The sequence below is a fragment of the Rhinoderma darwinii genome (assembly GCF_050947455.1).
Source record: "Rhinoderma darwinii isolate aRhiDar2 chromosome 1 unlocalized genomic scaffold, aRhiDar2.hap1 SUPER_1_unloc_15, whole genome shotgun sequence".
NCBI lineage: Eukaryota > Metazoa > Chordata > Amphibia > Anura > Rhinodermatidae > Rhinoderma > Rhinoderma darwinii.
In genome coordinates, this window is record NW_027461651.1 from 257,349 (window position 1) to 275,136 (window position 17,788).

The 17,788-nt window shown below is 41.7% G+C and overlaps 81 pseudogenes; all 81 read left to right on the forward strand.

Annotated features, from left to right (window-relative positions):
* Positions 1 to 23: 23 nt before the first annotated feature.
* Positions 24 to 142, forward strand: LOC142669877 (5S ribosomal RNA; annotated as a pseudogene).
* Positions 143 to 209: 67 nt separating this feature from the next.
* LOC142669131 (5S ribosomal RNA) lies at positions 210 to 328 on the forward strand (annotated as a pseudogene).
* A 253-nt stretch (positions 329 to 581) lies between these two features.
* Positions 582 to 700, forward strand: LOC142669754 (5S ribosomal RNA; annotated as a pseudogene).
* A 67-nt stretch (positions 701 to 767) lies between these two features.
* On the forward strand, positions 768 to 886 carry LOC142669457 (5S ribosomal RNA; annotated as a pseudogene).
* A 67-nt stretch (positions 887 to 953) lies between these two features.
* Positions 954 to 1,072, forward strand: LOC142669964 (5S ribosomal RNA; annotated as a pseudogene).
* A 67-nt stretch (positions 1,073 to 1,139) lies between these two features.
* LOC142669969 (5S ribosomal RNA) lies at positions 1,140 to 1,258 on the forward strand (annotated as a pseudogene).
* Positions 1,259 to 1,325: 67 nt separating this feature from the next.
* Positions 1,326 to 1,444, forward strand: LOC142670628 (5S ribosomal RNA; annotated as a pseudogene).
* A 67-nt stretch (positions 1,445 to 1,511) lies between these two features.
* Positions 1,512 to 1,630, forward strand: LOC142669132 (5S ribosomal RNA; annotated as a pseudogene).
* Positions 1,631 to 1,694: 64 nt separating this feature from the next.
* LOC142670477 (5S ribosomal RNA) lies at positions 1,695 to 1,813 on the forward strand (annotated as a pseudogene).
* A 67-nt stretch (positions 1,814 to 1,880) lies between these two features.
* On the forward strand, positions 1,881 to 1,998 carry LOC142670166 (5S ribosomal RNA; annotated as a pseudogene).
* A 437-nt stretch (positions 1,999 to 2,435) lies between these two features.
* LOC142669853 (5S ribosomal RNA) lies at positions 2,436 to 2,555 on the forward strand (annotated as a pseudogene).
* A 254-nt stretch (positions 2,556 to 2,809) lies between these two features.
* Positions 2,810 to 2,928, forward strand: LOC142670137 (5S ribosomal RNA; annotated as a pseudogene).
* A 67-nt stretch (positions 2,929 to 2,995) lies between these two features.
* Positions 2,996 to 3,113, forward strand: LOC142670270 (5S ribosomal RNA; annotated as a pseudogene).
* Positions 3,114 to 3,179: 66 nt separating this feature from the next.
* LOC142670384 (5S ribosomal RNA) lies at positions 3,180 to 3,298 on the forward strand (annotated as a pseudogene).
* A 67-nt stretch (positions 3,299 to 3,365) lies between these two features.
* On the forward strand, positions 3,366 to 3,484 carry LOC142670306 (5S ribosomal RNA; annotated as a pseudogene).
* A 67-nt stretch (positions 3,485 to 3,551) lies between these two features.
* LOC142670265 (5S ribosomal RNA) lies at positions 3,552 to 3,670 on the forward strand (annotated as a pseudogene).
* A 67-nt stretch (positions 3,671 to 3,737) lies between these two features.
* Positions 3,738 to 3,856, forward strand: LOC142670350 (5S ribosomal RNA; annotated as a pseudogene).
* A 223-nt stretch (positions 3,857 to 4,079) lies between these two features.
* LOC142669133 (5S ribosomal RNA) lies at positions 4,080 to 4,198 on the forward strand (annotated as a pseudogene).
* A 67-nt stretch (positions 4,199 to 4,265) lies between these two features.
* LOC142670479 (5S ribosomal RNA) lies at positions 4,266 to 4,384 on the forward strand (annotated as a pseudogene).
* Positions 4,385 to 4,451: 67 nt separating this feature from the next.
* LOC142670216 (5S ribosomal RNA) lies at positions 4,452 to 4,570 on the forward strand (annotated as a pseudogene).
* Positions 4,571 to 4,637: 67 nt separating this feature from the next.
* On the forward strand, positions 4,638 to 4,756 carry LOC142670395 (5S ribosomal RNA; annotated as a pseudogene).
* A 67-nt stretch (positions 4,757 to 4,823) lies between these two features.
* On the forward strand, positions 4,824 to 4,942 carry LOC142669537 (5S ribosomal RNA; annotated as a pseudogene).
* Positions 4,943 to 5,009: 67 nt separating this feature from the next.
* LOC142669257 (5S ribosomal RNA) lies at positions 5,010 to 5,128 on the forward strand (annotated as a pseudogene).
* Positions 5,129 to 5,195: 67 nt separating this feature from the next.
* LOC142670496 (5S ribosomal RNA) lies at positions 5,196 to 5,314 on the forward strand (annotated as a pseudogene).
* A 67-nt stretch (positions 5,315 to 5,381) lies between these two features.
* Positions 5,382 to 5,500, forward strand: LOC142669991 (5S ribosomal RNA; annotated as a pseudogene).
* A 67-nt stretch (positions 5,501 to 5,567) lies between these two features.
* LOC142669134 (5S ribosomal RNA) lies at positions 5,568 to 5,686 on the forward strand (annotated as a pseudogene).
* Positions 5,687 to 5,939: 253 nt separating this feature from the next.
* LOC142670196 (5S ribosomal RNA) lies at positions 5,940 to 6,058 on the forward strand (annotated as a pseudogene).
* A 67-nt stretch (positions 6,059 to 6,125) lies between these two features.
* Positions 6,126 to 6,244, forward strand: LOC142669771 (5S ribosomal RNA; annotated as a pseudogene).
* A 67-nt stretch (positions 6,245 to 6,311) lies between these two features.
* On the forward strand, positions 6,312 to 6,430 carry LOC142669435 (5S ribosomal RNA; annotated as a pseudogene).
* Positions 6,431 to 6,497: 67 nt separating this feature from the next.
* Positions 6,498 to 6,616, forward strand: LOC142669965 (5S ribosomal RNA; annotated as a pseudogene).
* A 67-nt stretch (positions 6,617 to 6,683) lies between these two features.
* LOC142670564 (5S ribosomal RNA) lies at positions 6,684 to 6,802 on the forward strand (annotated as a pseudogene).
* Positions 6,803 to 6,869: 67 nt separating this feature from the next.
* On the forward strand, positions 6,870 to 6,988 carry LOC142670252 (5S ribosomal RNA; annotated as a pseudogene).
* Positions 6,989 to 7,055: 67 nt separating this feature from the next.
* LOC142669190 (5S ribosomal RNA) lies at positions 7,056 to 7,174 on the forward strand (annotated as a pseudogene).
* A 67-nt stretch (positions 7,175 to 7,241) lies between these two features.
* LOC142669819 (5S ribosomal RNA) lies at positions 7,242 to 7,360 on the forward strand (annotated as a pseudogene).
* A 67-nt stretch (positions 7,361 to 7,427) lies between these two features.
* Positions 7,428 to 7,546, forward strand: LOC142669587 (5S ribosomal RNA; annotated as a pseudogene).
* A 67-nt stretch (positions 7,547 to 7,613) lies between these two features.
* Positions 7,614 to 7,732, forward strand: LOC142669247 (5S ribosomal RNA; annotated as a pseudogene).
* A 253-nt stretch (positions 7,733 to 7,985) lies between these two features.
* Positions 7,986 to 8,104, forward strand: LOC142669878 (5S ribosomal RNA; annotated as a pseudogene).
* Positions 8,105 to 8,171: 67 nt separating this feature from the next.
* Positions 8,172 to 8,290, forward strand: LOC142669566 (5S ribosomal RNA; annotated as a pseudogene).
* A 67-nt stretch (positions 8,291 to 8,357) lies between these two features.
* Positions 8,358 to 8,476, forward strand: LOC142670377 (5S ribosomal RNA; annotated as a pseudogene).
* A 67-nt stretch (positions 8,477 to 8,543) lies between these two features.
* On the forward strand, positions 8,544 to 8,662 carry LOC142670242 (5S ribosomal RNA; annotated as a pseudogene).
* Positions 8,663 to 8,729: 67 nt separating this feature from the next.
* Positions 8,730 to 8,848, forward strand: LOC142670307 (5S ribosomal RNA; annotated as a pseudogene).
* A 67-nt stretch (positions 8,849 to 8,915) lies between these two features.
* LOC142669663 (5S ribosomal RNA) lies at positions 8,916 to 9,034 on the forward strand (annotated as a pseudogene).
* A 67-nt stretch (positions 9,035 to 9,101) lies between these two features.
* On the forward strand, positions 9,102 to 9,220 carry LOC142669221 (5S ribosomal RNA; annotated as a pseudogene).
* Positions 9,221 to 9,287: 67 nt separating this feature from the next.
* On the forward strand, positions 9,288 to 9,406 carry LOC142670024 (5S ribosomal RNA; annotated as a pseudogene).
* A 67-nt stretch (positions 9,407 to 9,473) lies between these two features.
* Positions 9,474 to 9,592, forward strand: LOC142670177 (5S ribosomal RNA; annotated as a pseudogene).
* A 64-nt stretch (positions 9,593 to 9,656) lies between these two features.
* On the forward strand, positions 9,657 to 9,775 carry LOC142670518 (5S ribosomal RNA; annotated as a pseudogene).
* A 67-nt stretch (positions 9,776 to 9,842) lies between these two features.
* On the forward strand, positions 9,843 to 9,961 carry LOC142670205 (5S ribosomal RNA; annotated as a pseudogene).
* A 67-nt stretch (positions 9,962 to 10,028) lies between these two features.
* Positions 10,029 to 10,147, forward strand: LOC142669135 (5S ribosomal RNA; annotated as a pseudogene).
* A 253-nt stretch (positions 10,148 to 10,400) lies between these two features.
* Positions 10,401 to 10,519, forward strand: LOC142670197 (5S ribosomal RNA; annotated as a pseudogene).
* A 67-nt stretch (positions 10,520 to 10,586) lies between these two features.
* LOC142669772 (5S ribosomal RNA) lies at positions 10,587 to 10,705 on the forward strand (annotated as a pseudogene).
* Positions 10,706 to 10,772: 67 nt separating this feature from the next.
* LOC142669436 (5S ribosomal RNA) lies at positions 10,773 to 10,891 on the forward strand (annotated as a pseudogene).
* A 67-nt stretch (positions 10,892 to 10,958) lies between these two features.
* Positions 10,959 to 11,077, forward strand: LOC142669966 (5S ribosomal RNA; annotated as a pseudogene).
* Positions 11,078 to 11,144: 67 nt separating this feature from the next.
* LOC142670565 (5S ribosomal RNA) lies at positions 11,145 to 11,263 on the forward strand (annotated as a pseudogene).
* Positions 11,264 to 11,330: 67 nt separating this feature from the next.
* LOC142669900 (5S ribosomal RNA) lies at positions 11,331 to 11,449 on the forward strand (annotated as a pseudogene).
* A 67-nt stretch (positions 11,450 to 11,516) lies between these two features.
* On the forward strand, positions 11,517 to 11,635 carry LOC142669191 (5S ribosomal RNA; annotated as a pseudogene).
* A 67-nt stretch (positions 11,636 to 11,702) lies between these two features.
* Positions 11,703 to 11,821, forward strand: LOC142669820 (5S ribosomal RNA; annotated as a pseudogene).
* Positions 11,822 to 11,888: 67 nt separating this feature from the next.
* LOC142669588 (5S ribosomal RNA) lies at positions 11,889 to 12,007 on the forward strand (annotated as a pseudogene).
* Positions 12,008 to 12,074: 67 nt separating this feature from the next.
* LOC142669766 (5S ribosomal RNA) lies at positions 12,075 to 12,193 on the forward strand (annotated as a pseudogene).
* Positions 12,194 to 12,446: 253 nt separating this feature from the next.
* On the forward strand, positions 12,447 to 12,565 carry LOC142669879 (5S ribosomal RNA; annotated as a pseudogene).
* Positions 12,566 to 12,632: 67 nt separating this feature from the next.
* On the forward strand, positions 12,633 to 12,751 carry LOC142669568 (5S ribosomal RNA; annotated as a pseudogene).
* Positions 12,752 to 12,818: 67 nt separating this feature from the next.
* Positions 12,819 to 12,937, forward strand: LOC142670378 (5S ribosomal RNA; annotated as a pseudogene).
* Positions 12,938 to 13,004: 67 nt separating this feature from the next.
* On the forward strand, positions 13,005 to 13,123 carry LOC142669937 (5S ribosomal RNA; annotated as a pseudogene).
* A 67-nt stretch (positions 13,124 to 13,190) lies between these two features.
* Positions 13,191 to 13,309, forward strand: LOC142670308 (5S ribosomal RNA; annotated as a pseudogene).
* A 67-nt stretch (positions 13,310 to 13,376) lies between these two features.
* Positions 13,377 to 13,495, forward strand: LOC142669664 (5S ribosomal RNA; annotated as a pseudogene).
* A 67-nt stretch (positions 13,496 to 13,562) lies between these two features.
* Positions 13,563 to 13,681, forward strand: LOC142669222 (5S ribosomal RNA; annotated as a pseudogene).
* Positions 13,682 to 13,748: 67 nt separating this feature from the next.
* Positions 13,749 to 13,867, forward strand: LOC142669787 (5S ribosomal RNA; annotated as a pseudogene).
* A 253-nt stretch (positions 13,868 to 14,120) lies between these two features.
* LOC142669177 (5S ribosomal RNA) lies at positions 14,121 to 14,239 on the forward strand (annotated as a pseudogene).
* A 67-nt stretch (positions 14,240 to 14,306) lies between these two features.
* Positions 14,307 to 14,425, forward strand: LOC142669658 (5S ribosomal RNA; annotated as a pseudogene).
* Positions 14,426 to 14,492: 67 nt separating this feature from the next.
* LOC142669711 (5S ribosomal RNA) lies at positions 14,493 to 14,611 on the forward strand (annotated as a pseudogene).
* Positions 14,612 to 14,678: 67 nt separating this feature from the next.
* LOC142670480 (5S ribosomal RNA) lies at positions 14,679 to 14,797 on the forward strand (annotated as a pseudogene).
* A 253-nt stretch (positions 14,798 to 15,050) lies between these two features.
* LOC142670481 (5S ribosomal RNA) lies at positions 15,051 to 15,169 on the forward strand (annotated as a pseudogene).
* A 67-nt stretch (positions 15,170 to 15,236) lies between these two features.
* On the forward strand, positions 15,237 to 15,355 carry LOC142670309 (5S ribosomal RNA; annotated as a pseudogene).
* Positions 15,356 to 15,422: 67 nt separating this feature from the next.
* LOC142669136 (5S ribosomal RNA) lies at positions 15,423 to 15,541 on the forward strand (annotated as a pseudogene).
* A 614-nt stretch (positions 15,542 to 16,155) lies between these two features.
* On the forward strand, positions 16,156 to 16,274 carry LOC142670175 (5S ribosomal RNA; annotated as a pseudogene).
* A 67-nt stretch (positions 16,275 to 16,341) lies between these two features.
* On the forward strand, positions 16,342 to 16,460 carry LOC142670482 (5S ribosomal RNA; annotated as a pseudogene).
* Positions 16,461 to 16,527: 67 nt separating this feature from the next.
* LOC142669997 (5S ribosomal RNA) lies at positions 16,528 to 16,646 on the forward strand (annotated as a pseudogene).
* A 67-nt stretch (positions 16,647 to 16,713) lies between these two features.
* Positions 16,714 to 16,832, forward strand: LOC142670310 (5S ribosomal RNA; annotated as a pseudogene).
* A 253-nt stretch (positions 16,833 to 17,085) lies between these two features.
* LOC142670311 (5S ribosomal RNA) lies at positions 17,086 to 17,204 on the forward strand (annotated as a pseudogene).
* A 67-nt stretch (positions 17,205 to 17,271) lies between these two features.
* On the forward strand, positions 17,272 to 17,390 carry LOC142670392 (5S ribosomal RNA; annotated as a pseudogene).
* Positions 17,391 to 17,457: 67 nt separating this feature from the next.
* On the forward strand, positions 17,458 to 17,576 carry LOC142670119 (5S ribosomal RNA; annotated as a pseudogene).
* A 67-nt stretch (positions 17,577 to 17,643) lies between these two features.
* LOC142670389 (5S ribosomal RNA) lies at positions 17,644 to 17,762 on the forward strand (annotated as a pseudogene).
* Positions 17,763 to 17,788: the final 26 nt, after the last annotated feature.

The following is a 17,788-nucleotide window of genomic DNA, read 5'->3' on the forward strand; positions in this document are numbered from 1 at the left end:
GACTATGGATTAAAGCATTTAATGTCAATGGCCATTCTAGGCTGAATGTACCTGCTTTCGTCAGATCGCAGAAGTTACACAGCTTAAGGCCTCGCTAGTACCAGTGTGAGAGACTGTCTGGGAATCCGTGGTGCGGTTGACTTTTTATTATGTCGTTTAGATTTTGTTTCACAATCGATTAAAAAGGACTATGGATTAAATCATTTAATGTCAATGGCCATTCTAAGCTGAATGTGCCTGCTCTCGTCAGATCGCAGAAGTTACACAGCTTAAGGCCTCGCTAGTACCAGTGTGGGAGACTGTCTGGGAATCCGTGGTGCGGTTGAATTTTTATTATGTCGTTTCGATTGTGTTTCACAATCGATTAAAAAGGACTATGGATTGAAGCATTTCATGTCAATGGCCATTCTAAGCTGAATGTCCCTGCTCTTGTCAGATCGCAGAAGTTACACAGCTTAAGGCCTCGCTAGTACAAGTGTGGGAGACTGTCTGGGAATCCGTGGTGCGGTTGAATTTTTATTATGTCGTTTAGATTTTGTTTCACAATCGATTAAAAAGGACTATGGATTAAAGCATTTGATGTCAATGGCCATTCTAAGCTGAATGTCCCTGCTCTCGTCAGATCGCAGAAGTTACACAGCTTAAGGCCTCGCTAGTACCAGTGTGTGAGACTGTCTGGGAATCCGTGGTGCGGTTGACTTTTTATTATGTCGTTTAGATTTTGTTTCACAATAGATTAAATAGGACTATGGATTAATGCATTTAATGTCAATGGCTATTCTAAGCTGAATGTGCCTGCTCTCGTCAGATTGCAGAAGTTACACAGCTTAAGGCCTCGCTAGTACCAGTGTGGGAGACTGTCTGGGAATCCGTGGTGCGGTTGACTTTTTATTATGTCGTTTAGATTTTGTTTCACAATCGATTAAAAAGGACTATGGATTAAATCATTTAATGTCAATGGCCATTCTAAGCTGAATGTGCCTGCTCTCGTCAGATCGCAGAAGTTACACAGCTTAAGACCTCTCTAGTACCAGTGTGGGAGACTGTCTGGGAATCCGTGGTGCGGTTGAATTTTTATTATGTCGTTTAGATTTTGTTTCACAATCGATTAAAAAGGACTATGGATTAAAGCATTTAATGTCAATGGCCATTCTAAGCTGAATGTCCCTGCTCTCGTCAGATCGCAGAAGTTACACACCTTAAGGCCTCGCTAGTACCAGTGTGGGAGACTGTCTGTGAATCCGTGGTGCGGTTGACTCTTTATTATGTCGTTTAGATTTTGTTTCACAATCGATTAAAAAGGACTATGGATTAAAGCATTTAATGTCAATGGCCATTCTAAGCTGAATGTGCCTGCTCTCGTCAGATCGCAGAAGTTACACAGCTTAAGGCCTCGCTAGTACCAGTGTGGGAGACTGTCTGGGAATCCGTGGTGCGGTTGCCTTTTTATTATGTCGTTTAGATTTTGTTTCACATTAGATTAAATAGGACTATGGATTAAAGCATTTACCGTCAATGGCCATTCTAAGCTGAATGTGCCTGCTCTCGTCAGATCGCAGAAGTTACACAGCTTAAGGCCTCGCTAGTACCAGTGTGGGAGACTGTCTGGGAATCCGTGGTGCGGTTGAATTTTTATGTCGTTTAGATTTTGTTTCACAATCTATTAAGAAGGACTATGGATTAAAGCATTTAATGTCAATGGCCATTCTAAGCTGAATGTCCCTGCTCTCGTCAGATCGCAGAAGTTACACAGCTTAAGGCCTCGCTAGTACCAGTGTGGGAGACTGTCTGGGAATCCGTGGTGCGGTTGACTTTTTATTATGTCGTTTAGATTTTGTTTCACAATCGATTAAAAAGGACTATGGATTAAAGCGTTTAATGTCAATGGCCATTCTAAGCTGAATGTGCCTGCTCTCGTCAGATCGCAGAAGTTACACAGCTTAAGTCCTCGCTAGTACCAGTGTGGGAGACTGTCTGGGATCCGTGGTGCGGTTGACTTTTTATTATGTCGTTTAGATTTTGTTTCACAATAGATTAAATAGGACTATGGATTAAAGCATTTAACGTCAATGGCCATTCTAAGCTGAATGTGCCTGCTCTCATCAGATCGCAGAAGTTACACAGCTTAAATCCTCGCTAGTACCAGTGTGGGAGACTGTCTGGGAATCCGTGTGCGGTTGACTTTTTATTATGTCGTTTAGATTTTGTTTCACAATAGATTAAATAGGACTATGGATTAAAGCATTTAACGTCAATGGCCATTCTAAGCTGAATGTGCCTGCTCTCGTCAGAACGCAGAAGTACACAGCTTAAGGCCTCGCTAGTACCAGTGTGGGAACTGTCTGGGAATCCGTGGTGCGGTTGAATTTTTATTATGTCGTTTAGATTTTTGTTTCACAATAGATTAAATAGGACTATGGATTAAAGCATTTAACGTCAATGGCCATTCTAAGCTGAATGTGCCTGCTCTCGTCAGATCGCAGAAGTTACACAGCTTAAGGCCTCGCTAGTACCAGTGTGGGAGACTCTCTGGGAAATCCGTGGTGCGGTTGAATTTTTATTATGTTGTTTAGATTTTGTTTCACAATAGATTAAATAGGACTATGGATTAAGGCTTTTAATGTCAATCGCCATTCCAAGCTGAATGTGCATGCTCTCGTCAGATCGCAGGAAGTTACACAGCTTAAGGCCTCGCTAGTACCAGTGTGGGAGACTGTCTGGGAATCAGTGGTGCAGTTGACTTTTTATTATGTTGTTTAGATTTTGTTTCACAATCGATTAAAAAGGACTATGGATTAAAGCATTTAATGTCAATGGCCATTCTAAACTGAATGTGCCTGCTCTCGTTAGATCGCAGAAGTTACACAGCTTAATGCCTCGCTAGTACCAGTGTGGGAGACTGTCTGGGAATCCGTGGTGCGGTTGACTTTTTATTATGTCGTTTAGATTTTGTTTCACAATCGATTAAAAAGGACTATGGATTAAAGCATTTAATGTCAATGGCCATTCTAAGCTGAATGTGCCTGCTCTCGTCAGATCGCAGAAGTTACACAGCTTAAGGCCTCGCTAGTACCAGTGTGGGAGACTGTCTGGAATCCGTGGTGCGGTTGAATTTTTTTATGTCGTTTAGATTTTGTTTCACAATCGATTAAAAAGGACTATGGATTAAAGCATTTAATGTCAATGGCCATTCTAAGCTGAATGTCCCTGCTCTCGTCAGATCGCAGAAGTTACACAGCTTAAGGCCTCGCTAGTACCAGTATGGGAGACTGTCTGGGAATCCGTGGTGCGATTGACTTTTTATTATGTTGTTTAGATTTTGTTTCACAATAGATTAAATAGGACTATGGATTAAGGCTTTTAATGTCAATGGCCATTCTAAGCTGAATGTGCCTGCTCTCGTCAGATCGCAGAAGTTACACAGCTTAAGGCCTCGCTAGTACCAGTGTGGGAGACTGTCTGGGAATCCGTGGTGCGGTTGACTTTTTATTATGTCGTTTAGATTTTGTTTCACAATCGATTAAAAAGGACTATGGATTAAAGCATTTAATGTCAATGGCCATTCTAAGCTGAATGTCCCTGCTCTCGTCAGATTACAGAAGTTACACAGCTTAAGGCCTCGCTAGTACCAGTGTGGGAGACTCTCTGGGAATCCGTGGTGCGGTTGCCTTTTTATTATGTTGTTTAGATTTTGTTTCACAATAGATTAAATAGGACTATGGATTAAGGCTTTTAATGTCAATCGCCATTCTAAGCTGAATGTGCCTGCTCTCGTCAGATCGCAGAAGTTACACAGCTTAAGGCCTCGCTAGTACCAGTGTGGGAGACTGTCTGGGAATCAGTGGTGCGGTTGACTTTTTATTATGTTGTTTAGATTTTGTTTCACAATCGATTAAAAAGGACTATGGATTAAAGAAGTTACACAGTGTGGGAGATCGCAGAAGTTACACAGCTTAACGCCTCGCTAGTACCAGTGTGGGAGACTGTCTGGGAATCCGTGGTGCGGTTGAATTTTTATTATGTCGTTTAGATTTTGTTTCACAATCGATTAAAAAGGACTATGGATTAAATCATTTAACGTCAATGGCCATTCTAAGCTGAATGTGCCTGCTCTCGTCAGATCGCAGAAGTTACACAGCTTAAGGCCTCGCTAGTACCAGTGTGGGAGACTGTCTGGGAATCCGTGGTGCGGTTGAATTTTTATTATGTCGTTTAGATTTTGTTTCACAATCGATTAAAAAGGACTATGGATTAAAGCATTTAATGTCAATGGCCATTCTAAGCTGAATGTCCCTGCTCTCGTCAGATCGCAGAAGTTACACAGCTTAAGGCCTCGCTAGTACCAGTGTGGGAGACTGTCTGGGAATCCGTGGTGCGGTTGACTTTTTATTATGTTGTTTAGATTTTGTTTCACAATAGATTAAATAGGACTATGGATTAAAGTATTTAACGTCAATGGCCATTCTAAGCTGAATGTGCCTGCTCTCGTCAGATCGCAGAAGTTACACAGCTTAAATCCTCGCTAGTACCAGTGTGGGAGACTGTCTGGGAATCCGTGGTGTGGTTGACTTTTTATTATGTCGTTTAGATTTTGTTTCACAATAGATTAAATAGGACTATGGATTAAAGCATTTAATGTCAATGGCCATTCTAAGCTGAATGTCCCTGCTCTCGTCAGATCGCAGAAATTACACAGCTTAAGGCCTCGCTAGTACCAGTGTGGGAGACTGTCTGGGAATCCGTGGTGCGGTTGACTTTTTATTATGTCGTTTAGATTTTGTTTCACAATCGATTAAAAAGGACTATGGATTAAAGCATTTAATGTCAATGGCCATTCTAAGCTGAATGTGCCTGCTCTCGTCAGATCGCAGAAGTTACACAGCTTAAGGCCTCGCTAGTACCAGTGTGGGAGACTGTCTGGGAATCCGTGTTGCGGTTGACTTTTTATTATGTCGTTTAGATTTTGTTTCACAATAGATTAAATAGGACTATGGATTAAAGCATTTAACGTCAATGGCCATTCTAAGCTGAATGTGCCTGCTCTCGTCAGAACGCAGAAGTTACACAGCTTAAGGCCTCGCTAGTACCAGTGTGGGAAACTGTCTGGGAATCCGTGGTGCGGTTGAATTTTTATTATGTCGTTTAGATTTTGTTTCACAATCGATTAAAAAGGACTATGGATTAAAGCATTTAATGTCAATGGCCATTCTAAGCTGAATGTCCCTGCTCTCGTCAGATCGCAGAAGTTACACAGCTTAAGGCCTCGCTAGTACCAGTGTGGGAGACTCTCTGGGAATCCGTGGTGCGGTTGACTTTTTATTATGTTGTTTAGATTTTGTTTCACAATAGATTAAATAGGACTATGGATTAAGGCTTTTAATGTCGATCACCATTCTAAGCTGAATGTACCTGCTTTCGTCAGATCGCAGAAGTTACACAGCTTAAGGCCTCGCTAGTACCAGTGTGAGAGACTGTCTGGGAATCCGTGGTGCGGTTGACTTTTTATTATGTCGTTTAGATTTTGTTTCACAATCGATTAAAAAGGACTATGGATTAAATCATTTAATGTCAATGGCCATTCTAAGCTGAATGTGCCTGCTCTCGTCAGATCGCAGAAGTTACACAGCTTAAGGCCTCGCTAGTACCAGTGTGGGAGACTGTCTGGGAATCCGTGGTGCGGTTGAATTTTTATTATGTCGTTTCGATTGTGTTTCACAATCGATTAAAAAGGACTATGGATTGAAGCATTTCATGTCAATGGCCATTCTAAGCTGAATGTCCCTGCTCTTGTCAGATCGCAGAAGTTACACAGCTTAAGGCCTCGCTAGTACAAGTGTGGGAGACTGTCTGGGAATCCGTGGTGCGGTTGAATTTTTATTATGTCGTTTAGATTTTGTTTCACAATCGATTAAAAAGGACTATGGATTAAAGCATTTGATGTCAATGGCCATTCTAAGCTGAATGTCCCTGCTCTCGTCAGATTGCAGAAGTTACACAGCTTAAGGCCTCGCTAGTACCAGTGTGTGAGACTGTCTGGGAATCCGTGGTGCGGTTGACTTTTTATTATGTCGTTTAGATTTTGTTTCACAATAGATTAAATAGGACTATGGATTAATGCATTTAATGTCAATGGCTATTCTAAGCTGAATGTGCCTGCTCTCGTCAGAATGCAGAAGTTACACAGCTTAAGGCCTCGCTAGTACCAGTGTGGGAGACTGTCTGGGAATCCGTGGAGCAGTTGACTTTTTATTATGTTGTTTAGATTTTGTTTCACAATAGATTAAATAGGACTATGAATTAAGGCTTTTAATGTTAATGGCCATTCTAAGCTGAATGTGCCTGCTCTCGTCAGATTGCAGAAGTTACACAGCTTAAGGCCTCGCTAGTACCAGTGTGGGAGACTGTCTGGGAATCCGTGGTGCGGTTGACTTTTTATTATGTCGTTTAGATTTTGTTTCACAATCGATTAAAAAGGACTATGGATTAAATCATTTAATGTCAATGGCCATTCTAAGCTGAATGTGCCTGCTCTCGTCAGATCGCAGAAGTTACACAGCTTAAGACCTCTCTAGTACCAGTGTGGGAGACTGTCTGGGAATCCGTGGTGCGGTTGAATTTTTATTATGTCGTTTAGATTTTGTTTCACAATCGATTAAAAAGGACTATGGATTAAAGCATTTAATGTCAATGGCCATTCTAAGCTGAATGTCCCTGCTCTCGTCAGATCGCAGAAGTTACACAGCTTAAGGCCTCGCTAGTACCAGTGTGGGAGACTGTTTGGGAATCCGTGGTGCGGTTGACTTTTTATTATGTCTTTTAGATTTTGTTTCACAATCGATTAAAAAGGACTATGGATTAAAGCATTTAATGTCAATGGCCATTCTAAGCTGAATGGCCCTTCTCTCGTCAGATCGCAGAAGTTACACAGCTTAAGGCCTCGCTAGTACCAGTGTGGGAGACTGTCTGGGAATCCGTGGTGCGGTTGACTTTTTATTATGTCGTTTAGATTTTGTTTCACAATAGATTAAATAGGACTATGGATTAAAGCATTTAACGTCAATGGCTATTCTAAGCTGAATGTGCCTGCTCTCGTCAGAACGCAGAAGTTACACAGCTTAAGGCCTCGCTAGTACCAGTGTGGGAGACTGTCTGGGAATACGTGGAGCGGTTGGCTTTTTATTATGTTGTTTAGATTTTGTTTCACAATAGATTAAATAGGACTATGAATTAAGACTTTTAATGTCAATGGCCATTCTAAGCTGAATGTGCCAGCTCTCGTCAGATCGCAGAAGTTACACAGCTTAAGGCCTCGCTAGTACCAGTGTGGGAGACTGTCTGGGAATCCGTGGTGCGGTTGAATTTTTATTATGTAGTTTCGATTTTGTTTCACAATCGATTAAAAAGGACTATGGATTAAAGCATTTGATGTCAATGGCCATTCTAAGCTGAATGTCCCTGCTCTCGTCAGATCGCAGAAGTTACACAGCTTAAAGCCTCGCTAGTACCAGTGTGGGAGACTGTCTGGGAATCCGTGGTGCAGTTGACTTTTTATTATGTCGTTTAGATTTTGTTTCACAATCGATTAAAAAGGACTATGGATTAAAGCATTTAATGTCAATGGCCATTCTAAGGTGAATGTGCCTGCTCTCGTCAGATCGCAGAAGTTACACAGCTTAAGGCCTCGCTAGTACCAGTGTGGGAGACTGTCTGGGAATCCGTGGTGCGGTTGACTTTTTATTATGTCGTTTAGATTTTGTTTCACAATAGATTAAATAGGACTATGGATTAATGCATTTAACGTCAATGGCTATTCTAAGCTGAATGTGCCTGCTCGCGTCGGAACGCAGAAGTTACACAGCTTAAGGCCTCGCTAGTACCAGTGTGGGAGACTGTCTGGGAATCCGTGGAGCGCTTGGCTTTTTATTATGTTGTTTAGATTTTGTTTCACAATAGATTAAATAGGACTATGAATTAAGGCTTTTAATGTTAATGGCCATTCTAAGCTGAATGTGCCTGCTCTCGTCAGATTGCAGAAGTTACACAGCTTAAGGCCTCGCTAGTACCAGTGTGGGAGACTGTCTGGGAATCCGTGGTGCGGTTGCCTTTTTATTATGTCGTTTAGATTTTGTTTCACAATCGATTAAAAAGGACTATGGAATAAATCATTTAATGTCAATGGCCATTCTAAGCTGAATGTGCCTGCTCTCGTCAGATCGCAGAAGTTACACAGCTTAAGGCCTCTCTAGTACCAGTGTGGGAGACTGTCTGGGAATCCGTGGTGCGGTTGAATTTTTATTATGTCGTTTAGATTTTGTTTCACAATCGATTAAAAAGGACTATGGATTAAAGCATTTAATGTCAATGGCCATTCTAAGCTGAATGTCCCTGCTCTCGTCAGATCGCAGAAGTTACGCAGCTTAAGGCCTCGCTAGTACCATTGTGGGAGACTGTTTGGGAATACGTGGTGCGGTTGACTTTTTATTATGTCTTTTAGATTTTGTTTCACAATCGATTAAAAAGGACTATGGATTAAAGCATTTAATGTCAATGGCCATTCTAAGCTGAATGTCCCTTCTCTCATCAGGTCGCAGAAGTTACACAGCTTAAGGCCTCGCTAGTACCAGTGTGGGAGACTGGCTGGGAATCCGTGGTGCGGTTGACTTTTTATTATGTCGTTTAGATTTTGTTTCACAATCGATTAAAAAGGACTATGGATTAAAGAATTTAATGTCAATGGCCATTCTAAGCTGAATGTGCCTGCTCTCGTCAGATCGCAGAAGTTACACAGCTTAAGGCCTCGCTAGTACCAGTGTGGGAGACTGTCTGGGAATCCGTGGTGCGGTTGACTTTTTATTATGTCGTTTAGATTTTGTTTCACAATAGATTAAATAGGACTATGGATTAAAGCATTTAACGTAAATGGCCATTCTAAGCTGAATGTGCCTGCTCTCGTCAGAACGCAGAAGTTACACAGCTTAAGGCCTCGCTAGTACCAGTGTGGGAGACTGTCTGGGAATCCGTGGTGCGGATGACTTTTTATTATGTCGTTTAGATTTTGTTTCACAATAGATTAAATAGGACTATGGATTAAGGCTTTTAATGTCAATGGCCATTCTAAGCTGAATGTGCCTGCTCTCGTCAGATCGCCGAAGTTACACAGCTTAAGGCCTCGCTAGTACCAGTGTGGGAGACTGTCTGGGAATCCGTGGTGCGGTTGACTTTTTATTATGTCGTTTAGATTTTGTTTCACAATAGATTAAATAGGACTATGGATTAAAGCATTTAACGTCAATGCCTATTCTAAGCTGAATGTGCCTGCTCTCGTCAGAACGCAGAAGTTACACAGCTTAAGGCCTCGCTAGTACCAGTGTGGGAGACTGTCTGGGAATACGTGGAGCGGTTGGCTTTTTATTATGTTGTTTAGATTTTGTTTCACAATAGATTAAATAGGACTATGAATTAAGACTTTTAATGTTAATGGCCATTCTAAGCTGAATGTGCCTGCTCTCGTCAAATTGCAGAAGTTACACAGCTTAAGGCCTCGCTAGTACCAGTGTGGGAGACTGTCTGGGAATCCGTGGTGCGGTTGACTTTTTATTATGTTTAGATTTTGTTTCACAATCGATTAAAAAGGACTATGGATTAAATCATTTAATGTCAATGGCCATTCTAAGCTGAATGTGCCTGCTCTCGTCAGATCGCAGAAGTTACACAGCTTAAGGCCTCGCTAGTACCAGCGTGGGAGACTGTCTGGGAATCTGTGGTGCGGTTGACTTTTTATTATGTCGTTTAGATTTTGTTTCACAATCGATTAAAAAGGACTATGGATTAAAGCATTTAATGTCAATGGCCATTCTAGGCTGAATGTACCTGCTTTCGTCAGATCGCAGAAGTTACACAGCTTAAGGCCTCGCTAGTACCAGTGTGAGAGACTGTCTGGGAATCCGTGGAGCGGTTGACTTTTTATTATGTCGTTTAGATTTTGTTTCACAATCGATTAAAAAGGACTATGGATTAAATCATTTAATGTCAATGGCCATTCTAAGCTGAATGTGCCTGCTCTCGTCAGATCGCAGAAGTTACACAGCTTAAGGCCTCGCTAGTACCAGTGTGGGAGACTGTCTGGGAATCCGTGGTGCGGTTGAATTTTTATTATGTCGTTTCGATTGTGTTTCACAATCGATTAAAAAGGACTATGGATTGAAGCATTTCATGTCAATGGCCATTCTAAGCTGAATGTCCCTGCTCTTGTCAGATCGCAGAAGTTACACAGCTTAAGGCCTCGCTAGTACAAGTGTGGGAGACTGTCTGGGAATCCGTGGTGCGGTTGAATTTTTATTATGTCGTTTAGATTTTGTTTCACAATCGATTAAAAAGGACTATGGATTAAAGCATTTGATGTCAATGGCCATTCTAAGCTGAATGTCCCTGCTCTCGTCAGATTGCAGAAGTTACACAGCTTAAGGCCTCGCTAGTACCAGTGTGTGAGACTGTCTGGGAATCCGTGGTGCGGTTGACTTTTTATTATGTCGTTTAGATTTTGTTTCACAATAGATTAAATAGGACTATGGATTAATGCATTTAATGTCAATGGCTATTCTAAGCTGAATGTGCCTGCTCTCGTCAGAATGCAGAAGTTACACAGCTTAAGGCCTCGCTAGTACCAGTGTGGGAGACTGTCTGGGAATCCGTGGAGCAGTTGACTTTTTATTATGTTGTTTAGATTTTGTTTCACAATAGATTAAATAGGACTATGAATTAAGGCTTTTAATGTTAATGGCCATTCTAAGCTGAATGTGCCTGCTCTCGTCAGATTGCAGAAGTTACACAGCTTAAGGCCTCGCTAGTACCAGTGTGGGAGACTGTCTGGGAATCCGTGGTGCGGTTGACTTTTTATTATGTCGTTTAGATTTTGTTTCACAATCGATTAAAAAGGACTATGGATTAAATCATTTAATGTCAATGGCCATTCTAAGCTGAATGTGCCTGCTCTCGTCAGATCGCAGAAGTTACACAGCTTAAGACCTCTCTAGTACCAGTGTGGGAGACTGTCTGGGAATCCGTGGTGCGGTTGAATTTTTATTATGTCGTTTAGATTTTGTTTCACAATCGATTAAAAAGGACTATGGATTAAAGCATTTAATGTCAATGGCCATTCTAAGCTGAATGTCCCTGCTCTCGTCAGATCGCAGAAGTTACACAGCTTAAGGCCTCGCTAGTACCAGTGTGGGAGACTGTTTGGGAATCCGTGGTGCGGTTGACTTTTTATTATGTCTTTTAGATTTTGTTTCACAATCGATTAAAAAGGACTATGGATTAAAGCATTTAATGTCAATGGCCATTCTAAGCTGAATGTCCCTTCTCTCGTCAGATCGCAGAAGTTACACAGCTTAAGGCCTCGCTAGTACCAGTGTGGGAGACTGTCTGGGAATCCGTGGTGCGGTTGACTTTTTATTATGTCGTTTAGATTTTGTTTCACAATAGATTAAATAGGACTATGGATTAAAGCATTTAACGTCAATGGCTATTCTAAGCTGAATGTGCCTGCTCTCGTCAGAACGCAGAAGTTACACAGCTTAAGGCCTCGCTAGTACCAGTGTGGGAGACTGTCTGGGAATACGTGGAGCGGTTGGCTTTTTATTATGTTGTTTAGATTTTGTTTCACAATAGATTAAATAGGACTATGAATTAAGACTTTTAATGTCAATGGCCATTCTAAGCTGAATGTGCCAGCTCTCGTCAGATCGCAGAAGTTACACAGCTTAAGGCCTCGCTAGTACCAGTGTGGGAGACTGTCTGGGAATCCGTGGTGCGGTTGAATTTTTATTATGTAGTTTCGATATTGTTTCACAATCGATTAAAAAGGACTATGGATTAAAGCATTTGATGTCAATGGCCATTCTAAGCTGAATGTCCCTGCTCTCGTCAGATCGCAGAAGTTACACAGCTTAAAGCCTCGCTAGTACCAGTGTGGGAGACTGTCTGGGAATCCGTGGTGCAGTTGACTTTTTATTATGTCGTTTAGATTTTGTTTCACAATCGATTAAAAAGGACTATGGATTAAAGCATTTAATGTCAATGGCCTTTCTAAGGTGAATGTGCCTGCTCTCGTCAGATCGCAGAAGTTACACAGCTTAAGGCCTCGCTAGTACCAGTGTGGGAGACTGTCTGGGAATCCGTGGTGCGGTTGACTTTTTATTATGTCGTTTAGATTTTGTTTCACAATAGATTAAATAGGACTATGGATTAATGCATTTAACGTCAATGGCTATTCTAAGCTGAATGTGCCTGCTCGCGTCGGAACGCAGAAGTTACACAGCTTAAGGCCTCGCTAGTACCAGTGTGGGAGACTGTCTGGGAATCCGTGGAGCGCTTGGCTTTTTATTATGTTGTTTAGATTTTGTTTCACAATAGATTAAATAGGACTATGAATTAAGGCTTTTAACGTTAATGGCCATTCTAAGCTGAATGTGCCTGCTCTCGTCAGATTGCAGAAGTTACACAGCTTAAGGCCTCGCTAGTACCAGTGTGGGAGACTGTCTGGGAATCCGTGGTGCGGTTGCCTTTTTATTATGTCGTTTAGATTTTGTTTCACAATCGATTAAAAAGGACTATGGAATAAATCATTTAATGTCAATGGCCATTCTAAGCTGAATGTGCCTGCTCTCGTCAGATCGCAGAAGTTACACAGCTTAAGGCCTCTCTAGTACCAGTGTGGGAGACTGTCTGGGAATCCGTGGTGCGGTTGAATTTTTATTATGTCGTTTAGATTTTGTTTCACAATCGATTAAAAAGGACTATGGATTAAAGCATTTAATGTCAATGGCCATTCTAAGCTGAATGTCCCTGCTCTCGTCAGATCGCAGAAGTTACGCAGCTTAAGGCCTCGCTAGTACCATTGTGGGAGACTGTTTGGGAATACGTGGTGCGGTTGACTTTTTATTATGTCTTTTAGATTTTGTTTCACAATCGATTAAAAAGGACTATGGATTAAAGCATTTAATGTCAATGGCCATTCTAAGCTGAATGTCCCTTCTCTCATCAGATCGCAGAAGTTACACAGCTTAAGGCCTCGCTAGTACCAGTGTGGGAGACTGGCTGGGAATCCGTGGTGCGGTTGACTTTTTATTATGTCGTTTAGATTTTGTTTCACAATCGATTAAAAAGGACTATGGATTAAAGAATTTAATGTCAATGGCCATTCTAAGCTGAATGTGCCTGCTCTCGTCAGATCGCAGAAGTTACACAGCTTAAGGCCTCGCTAGTACCAGTGTGGGAGACTGTCTGGGAATCCGTGGTGCGGTTGACTTTTTATTATGTCGTTTAGATTTTGGTTCACAATAGATTAAATAGGACTATGGATTAAAGCATTTAACGTAAATGGCCATTCTAAGCTGAATGTGCCTGCTCTCGTCAGAACGCAGAAGTTACACAGCTTAAGGCCTCGCTAGTACCAGTGTGGGAGACTGTCTGGGAATCCGTGGTGCGGATGACTTTTTATTATGTCGTTTAGATTTTGTTTCACAATAGATTAAATAGGACTATGGATTAAGGCTTTTAATGTCAATGGCCATTCTAAGCTGAATGTGCCTGCTCTCGTCAGATCGCCGAAGTTACACAGCTTAAGGCCTCGCTAGTACCAGTGTGGGAGACTGTCTGGGAATCCGTGGTGCGGTTGACTTTTTATTATGTCGTTTAGATTTTGTTTCACAATCGATTAAAAAGGACTATGGATTAAAGCATTTAATGTCAATGGCCATTCTAAGCTGAATGTGCCTGCTCTCGTTAGATCGCAGAAGTTACACAGCTTAACGCCTCGCTAGTACCAGTGTGGGAGACTGTCTGGGAATCCGTGGTGCGGTTGACTTTTTATTATGTCGTTTAGATTTTGTTTCACAATCGATTAAAAAGGACTATGGATTAAAGCATTTAATGTCAATGGCAATTCTAAGCTGAATGTGCCTGCTCTCGTCAGATCGCAGAAGTTACACAGCTTGAGGCCTCGCTAGTACCAGTGTGGGAGACTGTCTGGGAATCCGTGTTGCGGTTGGATTTTTATTATGTCGTTTAGATTTTGTTTCACAATCGATTAAAAAGGACTATGGATTAAAGCATTTAATGTCAATGGCAATTCTAAGCTGAATGTGCCTGCTCTCGTCAGATCGCAGAAGTTACACAGCTTGAGGCCTCGCTAGTACCAGTGTGGGAGACTGTCTGGGAATCCGTGGTGCGGTTGACTTTTTATTATGTCGTTTAGATTTTGTTTCACAATCGATTAAAAAGGACTATGGATTAAAGCATTTAATGTCAATGGCCATTCTAAGCTGAATGTGCCTTCTCTCGTCAGATCGCAGAAGTTACACAGCTTAAGGCCTCGCTAGTACCAGTGTGGGAGACTGTCTGGGAATCCGTGGTGCGGTTGACTATTTATTATGTCGTTTAGATTTTGTTTCACAATAGATTAAATAGGACTATGGATTAAAGCATATAACGTCAATGGCCATTCTAAGCTGAATGTGCCTGCTCTCGTCAGAACGCAGAAGTTACACAGCTTAAGGCCTCGCTAGTGCCAGTGTGGGAGACTGTCTGGGAATCCGTGGTGCGGTTGAATTTTTATTATGTCGTTTAGATTTTGTTTCACAATCGATTTAAAAGGACTATGGATTAAAGCATTTAATGTCAATGGCCATTCTAAGCTGAATGTCCCTGCTCTCGTCAGATCGCAGAAGTTACACAGCTTAAGGCCTCGCTAGTACCAGTGTGGGAGACTGTCTGGGAATCCGTGGTGCGGTTGACTTTTTATTATGTCGTTTAGATTTTGTTTCACAATAGATTAAATAGGACTATGGATTAAAGCATTTAACGTCAATGGCCATTCTAAGCTGAATGTGCCTGCTCTCGTCAGATCGCAGAAGTTACACAGCTTAAGGCCTCGCTAGTACCAGTGTGCGAGACTGTCTGGGAATCAGTGGTGCGGTTGAATTTTTATTATGTCGTTTAGATTTTGTTTCACAATCGATTAAAAAGGACTATGGATTAAAGTATTTAACGTCAATGGCCATTCTAAGCTGAATGTCCCTGCTCTCGTCAGATCGCAGAAGTTACACAGCTTAAGGCCTCGCTAGTACCAGTGTGGGAGACTGTCTGGGAATCCGTGGTGCGGTTGACTTTTTATTATCTTGTTTAGATTTTGTTTCACAATCGATTAAAAAGGACTATGGATTAAAGCATTTAATGTCAATGGCCATTCTAAGCTGAATGTGCCTGCTCTCGTCAGATCGCAGAAGTTACACAGCTTAAGGCCTCGCTAGTACCAGTGTGGGAGACTGTCTGGGAATCCGTGGTGCGGTTGACTTTTTATTATGTCGTTTAGATTTTGTTTCACAATCGATTAAAAAGGACTATGGATTAAAGCATTTAATGTCAATGGCCATTCTAAGCTGAATGTGCCTGCTCTCGTCAGATCGCAGAAGTTACACAGCTTAAGGCCTCGCTAGTACCAGTGTGGGAGACTGTCTGGGAATCCGTGGTGCGGTTGAATTTTTATTATGTCGTTTAGATTTTGTTTCACAATCGATTAAAAAGGACTATGGATTAAAGCATTTAATGTCAATGGCCATTCTAAGCTGAATGTGCCTGCTCTCGTCAGATCGCAGAAGTTACACAGCTTAAGGCCTCGCTAGTACCAGTGTGGGAACCTGTCTGGGAATCCGTGGTGCGGCTGTATTTTTATTATGTCGTTTAGATTTTGTTTCACAATCGATTAAAAAGGACTATGGATTAAAGCATTTAACGTCAATGGCCATTCTAAGCTGAATGTCCCTGCTCTTGTCAGATCGCAGAAGTTACACAGCTTAATACCTCGCTAGTACCAGTGTGGGAGACTGTCTGGGAATCTGTGTTGCGGTTGACTTTTTATTATTTTGTTTCACAATAGATTAAATAGGACTATGGATTAAGGCTTTTAATGTCAATGGCCATTCTAAGCTCAATGTGCCTGCTCTCGTCAGATCGCAGAAGTTACATAGCTTAAAGCCTCGCTAGTACCAGTGTGGGAGACTGTCTGGGAATCCGTGGTGCGGTTGTCTTTTTATTATGTCGTTTAGATTTTGTTTCACAATCGATTAAAAAGGACTATGGATTAAAGCATTTAATGTCAATGGCCATTCTAAGCTGAATGTGCCTGCTCTCGTCAGATTGCAGAAGTTACACAGCTTAAGGCCTCGCTAGTACCAGTGTGGGAGACTGTCTGGGAATCCGTGGTGCGGTTTAATTTTTATTATGTCGTTTAGATTTTGTTTCACAATTGATTAAAAAGGACTATGGATTAAACCATTTAATGTCAATGGCCATTCTAAGCTGAATGTCCCTGCTCTCGTCAGATCGCAGAAGTTACACAGCTTAAGGCCTCGCTAGTACCAGTGTGGGAGACTGTCTGGGAATCCGTGGTGCGGTTGACTTTTTATTTTGTCGTTTAGATTTTGTTTCACAATAGATTAAATAGGACTATGGATTAAAGCATTTAACGTCAATGGCCATTCTAAGCTGAATGTGCCTACTCTCGTCAGAACGCAGAAGTTACACAGCTTAAGGCCTCGCTAGTACCAGTGTGGGAGACTGTCTGGGAATCCGTGGTGAGGTTGACTTTTTATTATGTTGTTTAGATTTTGTTTCACAATAGATTAAATAGGACTATGGATTAAGGCTTTTAATGTCAATGGCCATTCTAAGCTGAATGTGCCTGCTCTCGTCAGATCGCAGAAGTTACACAGCTTAAGGCCTCGCTAGTACCAGTGTGGGAGACTGTCTGGGAATCCGTGGTGCGGTTGACTTTTTATTATGTCGTTTAGATTTTGTTTCACAATCGATTAAAAAGGACTATGGATTAAAGCATTTAATGTCAATGGCTATTCTAGGCTGAATGTACCTGCTTTTGTCAGATTGCAGAAGTTACACAGCTTAAGGCCTCGCTAGTACCAGTGTGGGAGACTGTCTGGGAATCCGTGGAGCGGTTGGCTTTTTATTATGTTGTTTAGATTTTGTTTCACAATAGATTAAATAGGACTATGAATTAAGGCTTTTAATGTCAATGGCCATTCTAAGCTGAATGTGCCTGCTCTCGTCAGATCGCAGAAGTTACACAGCTTAAGGCCTCGCTAGTACCAGTGTGGGAGACTGTCTGGGAATCCGTGGTGCGGTTGACTTTTTATTATGCTGTTTAGATTTTGTTTCACAATAGATTAAATAGGACTATGGATTAAAGCTTTTAATGTCAATGGCCATTCTAAGCTGAATGTGCCTGCTCTCGTCAGATCGCAGAAGTTACACAGCTTAAGGCCTCACTAGTACCAGTGTGGGAGACTGTCTGGGAATCCGTGGTGCGGTTGACTTTTTATTATGTCGTTTAGATTTTGTTTCACAATAGATTAAATAGGACTATGGATTAAAGCATTTAATGTCAATGGCCATTCTAAGCTGAATGTCCCTGCTCTCGTCAGATCGCAGAAGTTACACAGCTTAAGGCCTCGCTAGTACCAGTGTGGGAGACTGTCTGGGAATCCGTTGTGCGGTTGAATTTTTATTATGTCGTTTAGATTTTGTTTCACAATCGATTAAAAAGGACTATGGATTAAAGCATTTAATGTCAATGGCCATTCTAAGCTGAATGTGCCTGCTCTCGTCAGATCGCAGAAGTTATACAGCTTAAGGCCTCACTAGTACCAGTGTGGGAGACTGTCTGGGAATCCGTGGTGCGGTTGACTTTTTATTATGTCGTTTAGATTTTGTT